This window comes from Oncorhynchus tshawytscha, linkage group LG30 (assembly GCF_018296145.1).
Source record: "Oncorhynchus tshawytscha isolate Ot180627B linkage group LG30, Otsh_v2.0, whole genome shotgun sequence".
Taxonomy (NCBI): Eukaryota; Metazoa; Chordata; class Actinopteri; order Salmoniformes; family Salmonidae; genus Oncorhynchus; species Oncorhynchus tshawytscha.
The window spans coordinates 32,041,883-32,059,529 of NC_056458.1; the positions used below are offsets into that span (position 1 = coordinate 32,041,883).

At 42.3% G+C, this 17,647-nt stretch overlaps 1 protein-coding gene across 2 annotated transcripts in view; it reads left to right on the forward strand.

The window, feature by feature from the left end:
* The first annotated feature begins 12,559 nt into the window (after positions 1-12,559).
* Positions 12,560-17,647, forward strand: part of LOC112228405 (protein FAM168A) — a 49,147-nt gene continuing 44,059 nt past the window's right edge. The window contains exon 1 of one of the 2 annotated variants that reach the window (XM_024393703.2): positions 12,560-12,753. The gene's annotated coding sequence lies outside the window, so the exon portion shown is untranslated. The remainder of the gene's footprint in view (positions 12,754-17,647) is intronic. The other variant, XM_024393702.2, reaches the window with a different exon arrangement.

Sequence of the window (17,647 nt, forward strand, 5' to 3'; positions counted from 1 at the left end):
AGAGGCGGAGAATAGGGCTGAACTAGATCATTTGGGATTAGTGGGCCTGGATTGGCCACACCTTCTCTCCTGATTCGTCTTCTGCTTCCCTCTCTGGCTGGAATGTTTTCACTTTCCGTCTGCAACTCCTCTTATTCCTCCACAATTTAGTAAATTATCTCTGCTTTGCCTTTCTTTATATTTTGCACGTGTTGTCATCTGTCTTTGGGCTTCTTGGACTACTGCATGTGTTGATAGCACGTAGTGAGAGGCATAACACACTCAAAAACCTTAATCCCTGAATTAAAATAACACCATGATAATTAGCTAACTGTTAGTTTTCTTTGGGTAACTCAGGAGAACCTTCCTGTCAGGGACAGACTGATACCAGAAATCAGGTGGGGCATTTCTAACACACTGCCACATTTCTTTCCTTTAGACACCCATTATTATCCAAATAATGGTAATTCTAGGTCAACATTTTTTTTTACCAATCCACTGGGCTAAAGATGGACCAGCCCATCTGCTATTTGCCCAAAATGCCATATGGCCTGTCCGTTTCTGATACCTGTTTTAACTCAGGTGCACCCTTGACCTGAGCATACTGTTACTGTTGTAACATCATTATGAAAGTTGCCCAAGCACTTTTATAAGCACAAATGTGGGTCTGCTGAGAAAGAAGTCAATTATTTTAAGTGAACCCAGCAGAAATGTCAAGGTGTATTAGATTCATTCACTAAGGAATCACCCTGGCTCTATTTTAAGCCTTACTAGAAGACTCTGTTCCCCCCAAGTGAGCGATTCCCATGGAGGTATAATGATGACCTCATTTCTGGTGCCTGTATCATGGTCACTGCCTCAGGTCAGTGTATAAAATAGAGTTTGAGATGGTTAGAATGATCTGGATATAGCCAATGAGGATATAATTTTTTTCAATGTCAGAGAAACAATATCAGTAACTGTATTTATAGAAGTATATATATATATACACATTAGCTGTTTATAGATTCATTATTACTAATCACACTGTAATATTTTACAATTAATGCCTCTATAATGTGGTCCATCCCTGCCATGGCGGACCCAAGATTCGAACCCTCGCCACAACACAACACCACAACGTACTCCAGAAGGACCAGTGATACCACTGACCCAGAAAAGCCAATGCAGTGCTGAGTCTGTGTCTAACAATAGCCCTACTTCAGGTTTTAGGAAGACAGTAGCGATGCTTACTTAGCCACAGGGTTCTTATTATACATTGACTCTTAGGGAGCCTAAAATGTCATGGGGGTGCCTGATGTCGATATCTTTGGCAATTGTGGGGTTGGGCCTCACATTGATATTTAAATTCGTTTTGGGGGGGGGGCTTCTGATCTGTTATGGGGGGTCCAGGGGCGTCTGAATTGACTGGAATTTAAATGGAATTGACCCCAACCCTGCTTGATGATGATCCGTTTCTATTTTCACCATGTGTGAGTCATGAAGCGTATCCTAGTGGGGAAAAACTGCCAGCCAGATGTTCTGATGACATACTGCTGCCTGGGACTGAATGTTGGCCATTGTATTGTGACTGTGGGAACGCTGGATTCCTCTCAGGGTTTGACCTTCAACATAAGGGACTCTATTTATACTCTCTGAACTCTTACACTCTGTTGCCACTAGATGGCCCTATTCCTACCCCTATCAGTACCACACGCTGTGTATTTTTATTGGAGATCATGGTCAGAAGAGTCAGCAGTGACCCACTGCGTTCTATGACATCACATGACAGTCCCTCAACATTCACCATAGCCCAGCAAACCTGAAGACCTCTGAAATCTGAACTTGTAGCCATTCTGAAATACACACATCAAATCAAATTTATTTGTCACATACACATGGTTAGCAGATGTTAATGCGAGTGTAGCGAAATGCTTGTGCTTCTAGTTCCGACAATGCAGTAATAACGAGCAAGTAATCTAACTAACAATTCCAAAAAAACTACTGTCTTATACACAGTGTAAGGGGATAAAGAATATGTACATAAGGATATATGAATGAGTGATGGTACAGAGCAGCATAGGCAAGATACAGAAGATGATATCGAGTACAGTATATACATATGAGATAAGTATGTAAACCAAGTGGCATAGTTAAAGTGGCTAGTGATACATGTATTACATAAGGATGCAGTCGATGATATAGAGTACAGTATCAACGTATGCATATGAGATGAACAATGTAGGGTAAGTAACATTATATAAGGTAGCATTGTTTAAAGTGGCTAGTGATATATTTACATAATTTCCCATCAATTCCCATGATTAAAGTGGCTGGAGTAGAGTCAGTGTCATTGACAGTGTGTTGGCAGTAGCCACTCAATGTTAGTGGTGGCTGTTTAACAGTCTGATGGCCTTGAGATAGAAGCTGTTTTTCAGTCTCTCGGTCCCAGCTTTGATGCACCTGTACTGACCTCGCCTTCTGGATGACAGCGGGGTGAACAGGCAGTGGCTCGGGTGGTTGATGTCCTTGATGATCTTTATGGCCTTCCTGTAGCATCGGGTGGTGTAGGTGTCCTGGAGGGCAGGTAGTTTGCCCCCGGTGATGCGTTGTGCAGACCTCACTACCCTCTGAGAGCCTTACGGTTGAGGGCGGTGCAGTTGCCATACCAGGCGGTGATACAGCCCGCCAGGATGCTCTCGATTGTGCATCTGTAGAAGTTTGTGAGTGCTTTTGGTGACAAGCCGAATTTCTTCAGCCTCCTGAGGTTGAAGAGGCGCTGCTGCGCCTTCCTCACGATGCTGTCTGTGTGAGTGGACCAATTCAGTTTGTCTGTGATGTGTATGCCGAGGAACTTAAAACTTGCTACCCTCTCCACTACTGTTCCATCGATGTGGATGGGGGTGTTCCCTCTGCTGTTTCCTGAAGTCCACAATCATCTCCTTAGTTTTGTTGACGTTGAGTGTGAGGTTATTTTCCTGACACCACACTCCGAGGGCCCTCACCTCCTCCCTGTAGGCCGTCTCGTCGTTGTTGGTAATCAAGCCTACCACTGTTGTGTCGTCCGCAAACTTGATGATTGAGTTGGAGGCGTGCATGGCCACGCAGTCGTGGGTGAGCAGGGAGTACAGGAGGGGGCTCAGAACGCACCCTTGTGGGGCCCCAGTGTTGAGGATCAGCGGGGAGGAGATGTTGTTGCCTACCCTCACCACCTGGGGGCGGCCCGTCAGGAAGTCCAGTACCCAGTTGCACAGGGCGGGGTCGAGACCCAGGGTCTCGAGATTGATGACGAGCTTGGAGGGTACTATGGTGTTGAATGCCGAGCTGTAGTCGATGAACAGCATTCTCACATAGGTATTCCTCTTGTCCAGATGGGTTAGGGCAGTGTGCAGTGTGGTTGAGATTGCATCGTCTGTGGACCTATTTGGGCGGTAAGCAAATTGGAGTGGGTCAAGGGTGTCAGGTAGGGTGGAGGTGATATGGTCCTTGACTAGTCTCTCAAAGCACTTCATGATGACGGATGTGAGTGCTACGGGCGGTAGTCGTTTAGCTCAGTTACCTTAGCTTTCTTGGGAACAGGAACAATGGTGGCCCTCTTGAAGCATGTGGGAACAGCAGACTGGTATAGGGATTGGTTGAATATGTCCGTAAACACACCGGCCAGCTGGTCTGCGCATGCTCTGAGGGCGCGGCTGGGGATGCCGTCTGGGCCTGCAGCCTTGCGAGGGTTAACACGTTTAAATGTCTTACTCACTTCGGCTGCAGTGAAGGAGAGACCGCATGATTCCGTTGCAGGCCGTGTCAGTGGCACTGTATTGTCCTCAAAGCGGGCAAAAAGTTATTTAGTCTGCCTGGGAGCAAGACATCCTGGTCCGTGACTGGGCTGGGTTTCTTCCTGTAGTCCGTGATTGATTGTAGACCCTGCCACATACCTCTTGTGTCTGAGCCGTTGAATTGAGATTCTACTTTGTCTCTGTACTGGCGCTTAGCTTGTTTGATAGCCTTGCGGAGGGTATAGCTGCACTGTTTGTATTCAGTCATGTTACCAGACACCTTGCCCTGATTAAAAGCAGTGGTTCGTGCCTTCAGTTTCACACGAATGCTGCCATCAATCCACGGTTTCTGGTTAGGGAATGGTTTAATCGTTGCTATGGGAACGACATCTTCAACGCACGTTCTAATGAACTCGCACACCGTATCAGCGTATTCTACACATTTCTCTACTAGTGTGCTCTGTAGGATACTGGGACTAGTACTCAATCGGAGGTCAATGGTACTTGGTGGTGACTGACACAGTAGCGCAATGTTTAGAGTGTAAGTGTTTTTAGACTTACTCCACCTTTCCAGAAGAACAGACCTTCTTTAACCCTATCCACTGGCCTGCCCTGCCTGAAATCACACTGACTGTTTGAAAAGCTTGGTGGTAGCACTTATTTTGAGTCCTATGTCATTAAGGGGCTACATAACATATATCATATGTTAATAACATTCATGACATCTAGTGTCTCAACAGTTATCTCAACAATCACGATGACACAAACCAATGTGTGGTTCAGCTAAATTGCTTGGTAAAACACCAGCCAACTTGCAAAATAACTAGATGTGACATTATGCCACATCAGCTCTCACCTGTAAGGACATTATTATGACAGCAAACAATTATTTGGCTTCTAGGAAAGCGTGCTCAAGTAAAGTAATTCTGTGAACAGCACAGGCCTATCCCTTTACTTATGGTGATACAAGTGGAATTAGACTGCAGGGTCTGCAAATGTCATTAATTTCAGAAGACTGTACTCTCCACTTACCTGCTGCTAGCTCACCTCACTACCTTACACCAAACCAGCTAAGATAAATCAAAGTTATCAGATTCAGTGCAAACATGCACATCATCAGGCCCAGTAATAGTACATTTCCATAATCTGTAATATGTTGTAAAAGCCTAACAGAGAGTTATAACATGTTATAATATTGTATTAGTATTTCTGCTTGAATATGTTTGTGCTTTGTTGGCACTCAGCATTTGGTTGGCCCTAAGATAATCTTTTTTTATTTCACCTTTATTTAACCAGGTAAGCCAGTTGAGAACAAGTTCTCATTTACAACTGCGACCTGGCCAAGATAAAGCAAAGTAGTGTGACAAAAACAACAGAGTTACACATAAACAATAACACAATAGAAAAATATATGTACAGTGTGTGCAAATGTAGAAGAGTAGAGAGGTAAAGGCAATAAATAGACCACAGAGGCGAAATAATTACAATTAAGCATTAACACTGGAGTGATAGATGTGCAGATGATAATGTGCAAGTAGAGATACTGTTGTGTAAAAGAGCAAGAGGATAAATAACAATATGGGCATGAGGTAGTTGGGTGTGCTATTTACAGATGGGCTGTGTACAGGTACAGTGATCGGTAAGCTGCTCTGACAGCTGGTGCTTAAAGTTAGAGAGGGAAATATTAGACTCCAGCTTCAATGATTTTTGCAATTCGTTCCAGTCATTGGCAGCAGAGAACTGGAAGGAAAGGCGGCCAAAGGAAGTGTTGGCTTTGGGGACGACCAGTGAAATATACCTGCTGGAGCGCATGCTACAGGTGGGTGTTGCTATGGTGAGTTGAGATAAGGCGGGGCTTTACTGAGCAAAGACTTCTAGATGACCTGAAGCCAGTGGGTTTGGCGACGAATATGTAGTGAGTGCCAGCCAATGAGAGCATACAGGTCGCAGTGGTGGGTAGTATATGGGGCTTTGGTTACAAGACGGATGGCACTGTGATAGACTACATCCAGTTTGCTGAGTAGAGTGATGGAGGCTATTTTGTAAATGACATCGCCGAAGTCAAGGATCGGTAGGATGGTCAGTTTTATGAGGGTATGTTTGGCAGCATGAGTGAAGGAGGCTTTGTTGTAAAATAGGAAGCCAATTCTAGATTTAATTTTGGATTGGAGATTCTTTGTTTGGAGTGTTTTTCTTCAGGACAATCGAGTACAGGCTTAACTGAAAGAACAACAAAGACGTGATGTGACAGAGGGTCTGCTGTCCTTTGGGAAAAGGAGTTCCAATGACTGGCCTTAAGGGTATTATAGTTGGTGGTGGTGGGGAGGTGGATGGTTGTTGAAAACTGTTGCTGAAAAAGAGCAACTGAGAGAACATGGAAGAGTTGACATAAATACATCCCAAATACATCCCACGATTTACTGCCATTGGTTGAGAGCGAGGAAAGTGATAGTTGCAAGCGTGAGCCCATAGGTTAAACAGCAAGTGTGAGGAATGTGCATTATTATGCCATGCTTATAGGCTATAAGGTAAATAGATGTACGACATTCCTCACTTGGCTTATAGGAAAGAGGAGAAGAAACAAGATGCCATGCTGATCATATTTTTGTATTCATTCCCACTAACTAAGCCCGAAGAATAGGAAACAAAGTGAATGACGGTATGCTTACTGGATGAAGTTAAACAAGTATTCAGGTTAGCCTTCCTGATTGAACTTTTGTAAAATACATTTACCTCTGACTCTTGCCCCTAAATTGTGTTGCATATTTTGGCCCTTTAAAACCTATTGCTAACTTTTTGGGGCTGCAGTCAGGTTTTTGGAGCAACATGGTTAAGGCTATCATTGGAATCTTTATTTAGTTGAGATAAGCAAGTACTGGAGCAGAATTTTGTTTAATATTGACTTGCAATGTTAATCTGATTCTATACAACTCCGTCAAACTATCATACAAAACATGTTGCTGCTATTTAGTGGCGATTTTAGCATGGAAATCTTGGTGGGGCAACAACAACAAAAAACAAGTGGGAATCATGCCTGTGAAGCCACTACACAACACTAAACAATACATTAATTGCACTATAACAGTGACAAACTGTGCCCACAAACTGTTAGGGCCTACATAAAGCTCTCTCAACAGTAGTCCCAACATCTTACCACTGCTACACCTGGCTATCAATGGAGCCTTGTCTGGCAGCGAAACAGTTAATTCAGCCTCATTTACTGCCTTTAAAAAAACATAGCTGATATGGCTGATTTGCTAAAACAAATGTGGTTTCTAATGACAATTGAGATGTACAAACTATGGCATAAGGGGACGACAAGCAGATGAGGCAATCTGTAATTTTGATTAAGACATTAATGGGTGAGCTAGAATGGACATAGTCAATATAACTATTTGTTTAGCACTTTTGAAATGTACAACGACTGAATTCAGTTCATGGGCTGTTCTTACAGTATTCTCCCTGTACACCAAGTCAGAACCATAGGATAAATAAAGGGGGTTTATAATTTGTATTTAACCTTTATTTAACTAGGCAAGTCAGTTAAGAACAAATTGTTATTTACAAACCCAGACGACGCTGGGCCAATTGTGTGCCACCCTATAAGACTCCCAATCACAGCGGGATGTGATACAGCCTGGATTGGAACCAGGGACTGTAGTGAAGCCTCTTGCACTGAGATGCAGTGCTTTAGACCACTGCGCCATTCGGGAGCCCGAAGATCAATTATGTATGATAGTTTGACTAAGCAGACAATGAAAGCTCTTACAATATTTTATGATTACATTTCTCTAAAATCAAATAAAATGTATTTATATAGCCCTTCGTACATCAGCTGATATCTCAAAGTGCTGTACAGAAACCCAGCCTAAAACCCCAAACTGCAAGCAATGCAGGTATAGAAGCACGGTGGCTAGGAAAAACTCCCTAGAAAGGCCAAAACCCAGGAAGAAACCTAGAGAGGAACCAGGCTATGTGGGGTGGCCAGTCCTCTTCTGGCTGTGCCGGGTGGAGATTATAACAGAACATGGCCACGATGTTCAAATGTTCATAAATGACCAGCATGGTCAAATAATAATAATCACAGGCAGAACAGTTGAAACTGGAGCTGCAGCACGGCCAGGTGGACTGGGGACAGCAAGGAGTCATCATGCCAGGTAGTCCTGAGGCATGGTCCTAGGGCTCAGGTCCTCCAAGAGAGAGAAAGAAAGAGAGAAAGAGAGAATTAGAGAGAGCATACTTAAATTCACACAGGACACCGGATAGGACAGGAGAAGTACTCCAGATATAACAAACTGACCCTAGCCCCCCGACACATAAACTACTGCAGCATAAATACTGGAGGCTGAGACAGGAGCGGTCAGGAGACACTGTGGCCCCATCCAATGACACCCCCGGACAGGGCCAAACAGGAAGGATATAACCCCACCCACTTTGCCAAAGCACAGCCCCCACACCACTAGAGGGATATCTTCAACCATCAACTTACCATCCTGAGACAAGGCCGAGTATAGCCCACAAACATCTCCGCCACGGCACAACCCAAGGGGGGGCGCCAACCCAGACAGGAAGATCACATCAGTGACTCAACCCACTCAAGTGACACACCCCTCCTAGGGACAGCATGAAAGAGCACCAGTAAGCCAGTGACTCAGCCCCTGTAATACGGTTAGAGGCAGAGAATCCCAGTGGAAAGAGGGGAACCGGCCAGGCAGAGACAGCAAGGGCAGTTCGTTGCTCCAGAGCCTTTCCGTTCACCTTCACACTCCTGGGCCAGACTACACTCAATCATATGACCCACTGAAGAGATGAGTCTTCAGTAAAGACTTAAAGGTTGAGACCGAGTTTGCGTCTCTCACATGGGTAGGCAGACCATTCCATAAAAATGGAGCTCTATAGGAGAAAGCCCTGCCTCCAGCTGTTTGCTTAGAAATTCTAGGGACAATTAGGAGATCTGCTTCTTGTGACCATAGCGTACGTGTAGGTATGTACGGCAGGACCAAATCAGAGAGATAGGTAGGAGCAAGCCCATGTAATGCTTTGCAGGTTAGCAGTAAAACCTTGAAATCAGCCCTTGCCTTGACAGGAAGCCAGTGTAGGGAGGCTAGGCTCTCCAGAGGGTAGTGAGGTCTGCACAACGCATCACCGGGGGCAAACTACCTGCCCTCCAGGACACCTACACCACCCGATGCTACAGGAAGGCCATAAAGATCATCAAGGACATCAACCACCCGAGCCACTGCCTGTTCACCCCGCTGTCATCCAGAAGGCGAGGTCAGTACAGGTGCATCAAAGCTGGGACCGAGAGACTGAAAAACAGCTTCTATCTCAAGGCCATCAGACTGTTAAACAGCCACCACTAACATTGAGTGGCTACTGCCAACACACTGTCAATGACACTGACTCTACTCCAGCCACTTTAATCATGGGAATTGATGGGAAATGATGTAAATATATCACTAGCCACTTTAAACAATGCTACCTTATATAATGTTACTTACCCTACATTGTTCATCTCATATGCATACGTTGATACTGTACTCTATATCATCGACTGCATCCTTATGTAATACATGTATCACTAGCCACTTTAACTATGCCACTTGGTTTACATACTTATCTCATATGTATATACTGTACTCGATATCATCTACTGTATCTTGCCTATGCTGCTCTGTACCATCACTCATTCATATATCCTTATGTACATATTCTTTATCCCCTTACACTGTGTATAAGACAGTAGTTTTTTTTGGAATTGTTAGTTAGATTACTTGCTCGTTATTACTGCATTGCAGGAACTAGAAGCACAAGCATTTCGCTACACTCGCATTAACATCTGCTAACCATGTGTATGTGACAAATAAAATTTGATTTGATTTGATTTAGCACTGGAGTAATATGATCAAATCTTTTGGTTCTAGTCAGGATTCTAGCAGCCGTATTTAGCACTAACTGAAGTTTATTTAGTGCTTTATCCAGGTAGCCGGAAAGTAGAGCATTGCAGTAGTCTAACCTACAAAAGCATGGATTAATTTTTCTGCATAATTTTTGGACAGAAAGTTTCTGATTTTTGCAATGTTACGTAGATGGAAAAAAGCTGTCCTTGAAACAGTCTTAATATGTTCGTCAAAAGAGAGATCAGGGTCCAGAGTAACGCCGAGGTCCTTCACAGTTTTATTTGAGATGACTGTACAACCATTAAGATTAATTGTCAGATTCACCAGAAGATCTCTTTATTTCTTGGGACCTAGAACAAGTATCTCTGTTCTGTCCGAGTTTAAAAGTAGAAAGTTTGCAGCCATCCACTTCCTTATGTCTGAAACACAGGCTTCTAGAGAGGGAAATTTTGGGGCTTCACCATGTTTCATTGAAATGTACAGCTGTGTGTCATCCGCATAGCAGTGAAAGTTAACATTATGTTATCGAATGACATCCCCAAGAGGTCAAATATATAGTGAAAACAATAGTGGTCCTAAAACGGAACCTTGAGGAACACCGAAATTTACAGTTGATTTGTCAGAGGACAAACCATTCACAGAGACAAACTGATATCTTTCTGACAGATAAGATCTAAACCAGGCCAGAACTTGTCCCTGTAGCCTATAAAACAGGTTATAGGCTACATGTGCATGACCAAGTCTGAACAGTAGGCAAAATTAAGAGGGGTAAATAGACCAAATTATTAGGGTGAGGCACATGGGCTACTAACATCTTACTACACAGCATACACAGTATTACTTTCTTAGCTACAGTATACGTATCTCCAAGTCAAGTTTTCGCAGTTCTGAGTTAACAGTTGTTTTGAGCGCGACACAAAGCATGCTTCATTGACAGCATGGCCAATGTTGAATGTTTATCATTTTAAACTTGGAAAAAAGCCCCTTAATCCCAGATTTGGGACCACACAGCCACTCCACTGAACAGCAGGCTAGTGATTGCTTTGCAATGCATGCAGTTAACGTTAGCCACTGTGACTGATTCCTTCTAAACCACTCATTGTTGATTTTGCGATTTCCAACTTGTGTAATGTTTATGTCCAATGGTCGATGAGCACCGATATGTTTTATAATTTCTCTTCATTATTTCTCTTCATATGATAAGGATTAAAAAAGGATTTGCCAGTAGATTGTCGACTTGATTGTTGATGACTGCTAGCGAAGGTTTTGAAAGTATGATGTTGACATGATCAGTCCAATCAAAGCTACTGTACATATAACGTGATTTGACGTAATTTTATCTGTGGCTAATGACCTTGAGCCTTCTTGGATGCAAACTTCTAACATAACTCTATGGCAGCAACCAAGGGGCTAGAATTTTCTATCTCTACCCTTACACTTGGTGGTGACGTAGTGTCCCCATGAGTGACAGAACACTGAGCCAATCACGGCGCAACACTCCGTATTTTCTGCTCACCACCACAGAAAGCACTGAGCTAGGCTGAAACACCTGCATTTTGGAGCTGCCTTACCCAAGAAAACAAAAAAAGAGACTGTTTGTATGCGGCTTTATCAACTCAATTATATACTCTACCGTTCAAAAGTTTGGGGTGCCTTAGAATTGTCCTTGTTTTTGAAAGAAAAGCTATTTTTTGAGGGTACTATTTAATGAAGCTGCCAGTTGAGGACTTGTGCGGTGTCTGTTTCTCAAACTAGACACTCTAATGTACTTGTCCTCTTGCTCCGTTGTGTATCGGGGCCTCCTACTCCTCTTTCTATTCTGGTTAGAGACAGTTTGCTGTTCTGTTCGCTGAGTAGTACACAGCGTTGTATGAGATCTTCAGTTTTTTGGCAATTTCTCACATTGAATAGCCTTCATTTCTCAGAACAAGAATAGACTGACGAGATTCAGAAGCAAGTTATTTGTTTCTGGCCATTTTGAGCCTGTAATCAAACCCACAAATGCTTTAAAGAAGGCCAGTTTTATTTCTTCTTCAATCAGTTCAACAGTTTTCAGCTGTGCTAACATAATTGCAAAAGGGTTTTCTAATGATCAATTAGCCTTTTTAAAACGATAAACTTGGATTAGCTAACACAACGTGCCATTGGAACACAGGAGTGATGGTTGCTGATAATGGGCCTCTGTACACCTTTGTAGATATTCCATAAAAATCAGCATTTTAATGGACCAAAAATGTGCTTTCTTTCAAAAACATGGACATTTCTACATGGCCCTAAACTTTTGAAAGGTAGTGTATATCTTTTTAACATTGTTTGCAAACTGATGTGACATGTATCAATACCAAAATAACATGCAAAACAGGCACGCCCCCCCCCAAAAAACAATATATATATATATATATTGTTGCTAAAAAAGCCCCATCTTTCCTGAATCACAGATAATGCTGCTATTATATACATACATCATGATTGACATGGCAATAGCAAAAACACAACAGAAATAAGAAGGCAGGGATGCCTAGTACGTTTTACAAAGCAAAAATATTCTATTCTATTCTGTCATTTGCCATAAATCTCCCATTTGATTTTCATTTTTTCTTATATGAAAACCTCCCTGCTGTCATGATAATTCTATAAAGGATTCAAGCGGTCCTCTGGAAAATGTATATTTTCCACTGCTGCACACACATTTAAACAGGACCAATATACAGAGATGTGAGAACACATACATCAGAAAGTTTAATCAAGGATCATGTCATCATTTTTCTTAATAAATGTAGCCTATATTTCCAACTCCAGTGCACTTGATGATAGATGGATCGATGTGTGAGGTCGTGAGACTTCTGAATTGGTCCCTGTTTGACAGTCACGCAGGAGAAAAAGGTCCTCCCCTTGTGTTTGCAAGGTTTTACTGCCCCCCTCCGTTACCCCTCGTTCACTCTCGATATTCCCATCCCCCCACTTTGTGTGGATGTCGATGTTACCAACGCCGCTTATGAGAAACCACCGAAGCAAACCTTGGAGAAAACCGCCAGCATTGAACAAGGGAAATCAGTGACTCCGGACTCAGCATATAATTAAAGACGAGGTGCTCCACGATAATAAATTCCCTTGGACGTTTGGTGAGTCTGATATCATAACGTGTTCATAGTCTTGGAGACAGACGTGTCCTGCCTGATAATGTAAATATATATATATATATATATATATTTGCTATGCATATATAAAAAAAAATGTAATGGACATGAATGTTGTAAAATATTACAAATGGGTAAGACTAGGCTACACGTTCCAAGCCATAGGTCGCTGTGGTCCATTGGCAAATAAAACCAGACATAAGTGTGTAACAATGTAATCGCCGGAGCAACGGCCTTGGATCTCAAGGATGTATTATAAAATGTGACATGGGCTGAGAGCAACTGCAGAGGAAACGCAGCCGACCCCATGTCCTGGCTATACATTTTTTCTACTCATGTAGCAGCAGATCGGATTTTGGTAAAGATATGTGCGGCTCAAAATGGTGTCGGGAGTTTGACTGTGTGACCATTTTAAAAGGCCAAGTGAATTTCTGAGCGCAGCAATTATTTCAGGAGTCCACACGATAGAGAGGGCACATAGGAAAAGGAAAAATGTATAGTTTTCCCTATCAGCTGGACGCAAGTATTTTTTTCAGTGTGATATCGAACAAGACCTGACAGTATTGTATGCGTACAATAGCTGCTGGGAAATGTTTTTGTTATGACTCACAATTGGCGGTTGGTGGTTATGATGCGTTTGGGAAGTAGGCTGATACGATGGCAAAATAGCCAGAAGCTATGAAGTTACAATAGGAGGTGGACTAATTGCGCAAGGTAACAAATATGGTCACATCTAAGCTGTTTAGTAATATAAGCATGCACAATACAAATTATACTGTAAACACTACAATATAACAAAAATAATAAGAATGCTTCATTATGAAAATATTGTACCTGGTTTTTCATTTCATTTTGAAGGAACCGATCACTAGCCAATCGCCTATTGCATGTCCAAACATTTTACATCTTGGAAAATGTAGTTGACAATTGCTGCTGCTTTAGAAAGTATGGACGCTCAATAGGCAAAACGTTGTGGAACTTTGCAGATAGAAATGTCATGAATTTATAAAGCTGACGTGATTCCAGGTAAACACTGGACTGTGATGTCGGGGCGCCGAATCTGCTGCTCACCATCTGTGTGAGTGTGAGTGCCGCTATGTGCTCTGCTGGGCTCCAGGGGGCAGTGAGACAAAACACACCCCAGAGATGTGGAGGCGCTCCATTATCTGTGGAGATGCACTTGTTCCAGTGTTAATGTTTTAATATGTCTAAATGACTAATTTCTTTGTTAAATAAATAAATGATTTAATGATACGTGTTTAAATGTTACTTTTCGGATGTTGCTTTACTTTAACCAGTGGTGGTCAGTAGTTTAACATCAATAGGTTTATGAATTCAACCCATCATGAGGTGCACAACAGGAATTCAACGTAGGTGCACACAGGTCGAGAGAATGATTTTAAGTCACAGACAGTGACACTTCGACAGACACATTCAATATCGCCTTGCACACTCCTGCCTGCATCTAGCTGACCTAGGCGGTAATCATTAGTCCAACAGTTGCAAACAACTGTTTCTTTTCGACAAATTCAGATATGTTTATCCCCGTTTCGTTCAGCTTGCTTCCATTTTAGAAACGTTTTTCAACAGAATCGGCAGAATGAATGCACCTCTGATGACACGCAAGCAGTTAAATTTCTTAGCCACATACAAACAGCTTGTTGTATTCCTTCTCGCATCTACGCATCCTCTTCTCACCTTTTCCCTTTGTTTGTGGACATCAATGTACAACACCAGCTGTCTGTGACCAGGCAGAAAAACCTTTCCAAGCCAAACCTTCAAATCATCCCCACAGCTAGCTCACCATATTAGCGAAAGTAAAGTCAACGTCACCCGCTACAATCATGCAGTACAGTGTAGTAAGCAGTTTAGCAGTTACACCGACAGTTCCCAGTGGCAATACATTAGTAAAACCAAAAGCTTACCTTGACTCGGAAGAGTTCCAGTGTTGGATAGTCATAGCCAGCTAGCTAATATAGCATCCCTCTGTTTGAGCAGGCTAAACTAGCTAGCTGCATTTGCTAGCTAAGTTAGTGTAAGTGAAAAATGTTTACAAAATATCTCTCTCGCTCTCTCTGTTTTACTACTCCATTTTTTAAGAAATTAATTTGTTCTAAACTGTTCAACTATTGTCTTTCTCTCTCTTTGAGTCAACTACTCACCACATTTTATGCACTGCAGTGTTTGCTAGTTGTAGCTTTACTTTCAGTAATAGATTCAATCTCTGATCCTTTGATTGGGCGGACAACATGTCAGTTCATGCTGCAAGAGCTCTGATATGTTGGAGGATGTCCTCCGGAAGTTGTCTTGATTGCTGTGTAAGTCTATGGAAGGGGTGAGAACCATGAGTTTCCTAGATCTTGTATTGAAGTCAATGTACCTAGAGGAAGAAAGAAGTTAGCTGTCCTCCGGCGACACAATGGTGCTACCCTACAGATTGCTGTTGAGGCTACTGTAGACCTTGATTGCAAAAAAGTGAGTTTTAATCAATTGTTTGGTGAGGTGAATATATTCTGTATCATTTTATCTAAAAAGTATAACTTTTTACATGTTTTACTATTTTTATGAAATTCACTGAGGAGGATGGTCCTCCCCTTCCTTCTCTGAGGTGCCTCCACTGATACGTACAAAGTATAGTGTAATCAATGTGTTTTTTGCCAGTTGCCAGGCTGTTTGTAGTAGGGATGGACAATTTTGCAATTATTTTTTAACTGAAAGTTTTTGTTGTTTTTCTGTTAAAATGATTCACAATGCAGAATAATTGTCCTGTTATGTATGTATGACTGCTAGGGCCTGCAATGAAATTACAGTGGCTTGCGAAAATATTCACCCCCCTTGGCATTTTTCTTATTTTGTTTCCTTACAACCTGGAATTAAAATAGATTTTTTTGGGGGGTTGTATCATTTCATTTACACAATATGCCTACTGCTTTGAAGATGCAAAATATTGTTTATTGTGAAACAAACAAGAAATAAACCCCAAAAAACAGAACTTGAGCATGCATAACTATTCACCCCCCACCCACCCCCCAAAGTCAATACTTTGTAGAGCCACCTTTTGCAGCAATTACAGCTGCAAGTCTCTTGGGGTACATCTCTATAAGCTTGGCACATCTAGCCACTGGGAATTTTGCCCATTCTTCAAGGCAAAACTACTCCAGCTCCTTGAAGTTGGATGGGTTCCTGCTGGTGTACAGCAATCTTTAAGTTATACCACAGATTCTCAATTGGATTGAGGTCTGGGCTTTGACTAGGCCATTCCAAGACATGTAAATGTTTCCCCTTAAACCGCTCGAGTTGCTTTAGCAGTATGCGTAAAGCTCCTTCAGGGTTATCTTTGGTCTCTGTTGCCTCTGATTAATGCCCTCTTTGCCTGGCCCGTGAGTTTTGGTGGGCGGCCCTCTCTTGGCAGGTTTGTTGTGGTGCCATATTCTTTCCATTTTTTAATAATGGATTTAAATGGTGCCCCGTGGGATGTTCAAAGTTTCAGATATTTTTTTATAACCCAACTCTGATCTGTACTTCTCCACAATTTTGTCCCTGACCTGTTTGGAGAGCTCCTTGGGCTTCTTGGTGCCCCTTGATTAGTGGTGTTGCAGACTCTGGGGCCTTTCAGAACAGGTGTATATATACTGAGATCATGTGACAGATCATGTGACACTTAGATTGCACACAGGTGGACTTTATTTAACTAATTATGTGACTTATGAAGGTAGTTGGTTGCAACAGATCTTATTTAGGGAATTCATAGCAAAGGGAGTGAATACATATGCACATACCACTTTTCCGTTTAATTTTTGTTGTTGTTGTTGTTGTTGTTGACATTTTTGAAACAAGTTTTTTTTTTTTTAATTTCACTTCACCAAATTGGACTATTTTGTGTATGTCCATTACAAGAAATCCAAATAAAAATCAATTTAAATGACAGGTTGAAATGCATTAAAATAGGAAAATCGCCAAGGGGGGTGAATACAAGGCACTCTATCTACCGCAGTGATATACCCTTGAAAGCGCCTCAGCTACGGCATGTTTGTTTAATGCAGATACAAAGCCTTGTCTGGAGATAGTTTTGAAGCGCAACAAATGGGTATTTGACTTGTCTGTAAAGGAATGCTGCTTCTGAAGCTGGACTAACGTACATCACTAGGTGACCAGAACTGTCAATCAAATAATATCGAGCTGCTGTGCGCAGCCTGCCTGCTCGCAGACCACTCTCTCCAAAAAAGTACACTAAAGTTTAATACTGTGACTTACCAGGACATTTAGTAGAAATAAAATACATCTTCCACTACGAATCGACTTCTACGATTCACCATTTTTTAAAGAGATGAGACTGATTAGTGTCCATACTTCCGTGAACACAACCACTTGCATCTTTCCAGGTCAACAACCTGGCAGACGGAGTCAGAACCGTGCACTAGGCCATCTATCGGCAATCAAAAGCTGAATGTAATGCTGTATTTCACATACTCGCATGATTAGCGAAGAGAAAAAAGCAGGTGAGCCAGCTGCACTGTGATTTTAGTTTTGTGGGAAAAACAAACACTTTTTCCGTTAGGGATTTTTCTTAACGTTAAGGATCCCAATTTCGTTTAAATGTTCACGCCCATAGTTTGTCGTGAAAGCCGCAGTGCTGTGAAGTTGTATCCACTAATGATTAAGGTCAGTATTGGGAGAGGAGAAGCTGATCCTAGATCTGTAACTAGGGGAAACTTGTGTGAGGGGGAGGGGTCAGGTCAGTGGGAGGATCGGACCAAGAAGTAGGAAGCTGATTGGCGCGTTGCTCTGTCCTTAGGGGCAGACAAGTCTGATGGAATCTGAACTGGCACTGGACCGCCCTCATTCTCTCTGTCAGAGGCAGGCGATGCTAAAACAAATC